We start from the raw sequence: 4,185 nt of genomic DNA, 5'->3' as shown, positions 1-4,185 counted from the left end.
GATGATGGCCCATGTTGACTCCAATGCTTCCCACACTTGTGTCAAGTTGGCTGGATGTCCTTTGGGTGGTGGACTATTCTTGATACACATGGGAAACAGTGTTAAAAAACCCAGCAGTGTTGCAGTTCTTGTCACAAACCAGTGTGTCTGGCACCTACTACCACACCTCGTTCAAAGGCACTTACATTTATTGTCTTGCCCAAACACACTCTTAATGGTTCACATACACAATACACTTCTCAATTGTCTCAAGGCTTAAAAATCCTTCTTTAACCTGTGTCCCGCCTTCATCTACATTGAAGTGGATATAACAAGTGACTTCAATAAGGGATCATAGCTTTCACTTGGATTCACATGGTCAGTCTATGTCATGGAAAGTAAGATACAGTTGAACACTGATTCTGATCTATCACCTAATACCTACAGTACTCATAAATCCATTGACAGTGAGTGGTAGCCTGAACTGCATGCAGACACGTTGTTTATTTGAAATGTCATACATTTTACCCACATATAGGCAAAGCAGTTTCCACAACACTGAAATGAGCTTGTTAGTCCCTTTTTTGTCAGTCCCACCATATCCCCATCCCCACCATATTGAAGCATCAGCGTAGTGTTGTGTCCCATAGTCAATGCTTTCTCTCTTCTCTCTCTGAATCATCTGGTCCTTCTGCCTCTCAATTCCTGACCCTGTCCTCCAGAGCCTTCAGCTCTCCCTCCACCTGTTGGGGGAAGTCAGCTCTCACCTGCTGGGTAAAGTACACCCTCAGCTCCTGGGTCTCCTTCTCCCAGAAGACCTTGGGCTGGTCGAAGAGGGTTTTGTCTAGAAGGTATACAGCTTCTGTAAAAATAAAATAGTTTTCTAGCAAGTTTAGGAGAATTTATGCAGCAGGTTAGGATAATTAACGTAGCAGGTTATGATAATTAGATTAAAGTACAGAAAAGGGTTAGGATTAGATAAAATACAATAATAATTCAACTTTTGACGGAAATTTAACAAAAGCTTTATCCCACCTAGACTTTCCACCTTGCCGCTCAGACCCTGCAGGTCGCTGGCTCTCTCCTGTGGTACCTGTGGACTCTCTTTTCACGTCACTTCAAAAAGAAGGGATTTTAGTAGCAGGTTAGGAGAAGGGCCGGACTACTGAACGGCTCCATATAGCATATGATAGCAAAATGTGTTGAATAGTAGGAAATTAGCTTTAACACTGTAACAATTTGTCTCAGCCTCGTAGCAAAATGTGAACACAAGCATGATGAGCTATAAAACACCAAAATAAATCTCTGCTTCATGGCAAAAAGTGTAGAATTTCAGGAAGTTAGCTTTAAAACTTACATTTTTTATCTAAGCTTCATGACAAAATGTATAGAATAGCATTATAAAATTGCAAATATTTCTCTCCGCACCATGGCAAAATGTGTTGAAATTTAGGAAAGTACAGTTGGCGCCCCCCCTTGGTTTGTGCTGTGGTGGAGATCTTTGTGGGCTATACTCGGCCTTGTCTCAGGATTGTAAGTTGGTGGTTGAAGGTATCCCTCTAGTCGTGCGGGGGCTGTGCTTTGGCAAAGTGGGTGGGGTTATATCCTTCCTGTTTGGCCCTGTCCGGGGGTATCATCGGATGGGGCCACAGTGTCTCCTGACCCCTCCTGTCTCAGCCTCCAGTATTTATGCTGCAGTAGTTTATGTGTCGGGGGGCTAGGGTCAGTTGGTTATATCTGGAGTACTTCTCCTGTCTTATCCAGTGTCCTGTGTGAATTTAAGTATGCTCTCTCTAATTCTCTCCTTCTCTCTTTCTTTCTCTCTCTCGGAGAACCTGAGCCCTAGGACCATACGTCAGGACTACCGGGCATGATGACTCCTTGCTGTCCCCAGTCCACCTGGCCTTGCTGCTATTCCAGTTTCAACTGTTCTGCCTGCGGTTACGGAACCCCTACCTGTCCCAGACCTGCTGTTTTCAACTCTTAATGATCGGCTATGAAAAGCCAACTGACATTTATTCCTGATTATTATTTGACCATGCTTGTCATTTATGAACATTTTGAAAATCTTGGCCATGTTATAATCTCCACCCGGCACAGCCAGAAGAGGACTGGCCACCCCTCATAGCCTGGTTCCTCTCTAGGTTTCTTCCTAGGTTTTGGCCTTTCTAGGGAGTTTTTCCTAGCCACCGTGCTTCTACACCTGCATTGCTAGCTGTTTGGGGTTTTAGGCTGGGTTTCTGTACAGCACTTCGAGATATTAGCTGATGTACGAAGGGCTATATAAAATAAACTTGATTTGATTTGATTTGATACAGTGGCATGAAAAAGTATGTGATCCTTTTGGAATTACATGTATTTTCGTATAAATTGGTCATAAAATGTCACAGTCACAACAATAGACACACACAGTGTGCTTAAACTAATGACAGAAATGATTATATTTTCCTTGTCTTTATTGAATACATCATTTAAAATTTCACAGTGTAGGTTGGAAAAAGTAAGGCTAATGACTTCTCCAAAAGCTAATTGGAGTCAGTAGTCAGCTAACCTGGAGTCCAGTCAATGAGATTGAAGATGTTGGTTAGAGTTGCCCTGCCCTATACAAAACACTCTCAAAATTTGAGTTTGCTATTCACAAGAAGCATTGCCTGATGTGAACCGTACCTTAAACAAAAGAGATCTCAGAAGACCTAAGATTAAGAATTGTTGACTTGCATAAATCTGGAAAGGGTTACAAAAGTATCTCTAAAAGTCTTGATGTTCATTAGTCCACGGTAAGACAAATTGTCTATACAGTAAATGGAGAAAGTTCAGCAATATTGCTACTCTCCCTAGGACTGGCCTTCCTGCAAAGATGACTGCAAGAGCACAGTGCAGAATGCTCAATGAGGTTAAGAAGAATTCTAGAGTGTCAGCTAAAGACTTACGGCAATCTCTGGAACATGCTAACATCTCTGTTGACGAGTCAACGATACGTAAAACACTGAACAAGAATGGTGTTCATAGGAGGACACCACAGAAGCAATATTATTGTGATGTCTTGTGTGAACCGCTCTCTTGAGGTTATGCCACTGCATCTCAATCGTGTTGAGCTCAGGACTCTGACTGGGTCACTCCCTTCTGTTGTTGATTTACTTCTGTGTTTTGGGTTGTTGTCCTGTTGCATCACCCAACTTCTGTTGACCTTCAATTGGCAGACAGATAGCCTTAAATTCTGCTGCAAAAAGTATTGATAAACTTGGGAATTCATTTTTCCGTCAATGATAGCAAGCTGTCCAGGCCCTGTGGAAGCAAAGCAGACCCAAACCATGATGCTCCCTCCACCATACTTTACAGTTGGGATGAGGTTTTGATGTTGGTGTGCTTTGCCTTTTTTTCTCCACACATAGTGGTGTGTGTTCCTTCCAAACAACTCAACTTTAGTTGAATCTGTCCACAGAATATTTCGCCAGTAGCGCTGTGAAACATCCAGGTGCTCTTTTGTGAACTTCAGAAATGCAGCAATGTTTTTTTGGACAGCAGTGGCTTCTTCTGTGGTGTCCTCCCATGAACAACACTGTTGTTTATTTTTTATTGTTTTTTACTTAAAACACAAGGAAAGGGTAACATTAAAGTATTAGAACATGAAGGACAAACAATACGGCATCAAGACACTATCAAACATGTATCTGTCTTTCCGCAACAGAGCCTTCCTTATGTGTGAGAGTGCGTGTGCATGATAGTGATATAAAATATATGTCATAGTTTCCTTTTTCATGATCACAATCTTGTGAAACCCGAACCCTCCAAGATCCCCCCACAGTTCCCCCCCCTGGAAGAAAAAAAATTAAAAATACAATTAATTTCATTCCCCACCCTCAAGAACCCCCCAATGCACCAACAACCAAGAGAACTAAAGGGAAAAAAGGAAAATACAGAAGAAAACAGCAAATAACAATGCAACAACATTTAACTAAATAATACATTTAAAACAAAGGACATCAAGGACAACTGAAATCATAACAGCAATGCCAACTGTATATGTTTGTGTGCATGTCTGGCACTATTACATGTACGTGTGTGTTCTTGTATGTGTTTATTTGAATGAGAGTGTGTGTATATGCATGTGTACAACCACCTGCACGGCATCAGCCTCAGGCAAACCGGCATTAGTTGTGAAAACACTGCCACTTAGTGTCATTCAAATGTACTTTTATTATGTTT

Source organism: Salvelinus namaycush, unplaced genomic scaffold (genome assembly GCF_016432855.1).
Source record: "Salvelinus namaycush isolate Seneca unplaced genomic scaffold, SaNama_1.0 Scaffold387, whole genome shotgun sequence".
Lineage (NCBI taxonomy): Eukaryota > Metazoa > Chordata > Actinopteri > Salmoniformes > Salmonidae > Salvelinus > Salvelinus namaycush.
The sequence above is the reverse complement of the archived record's forward strand: the minus strand, read 5'-3'. Positions refer to the sequence as shown.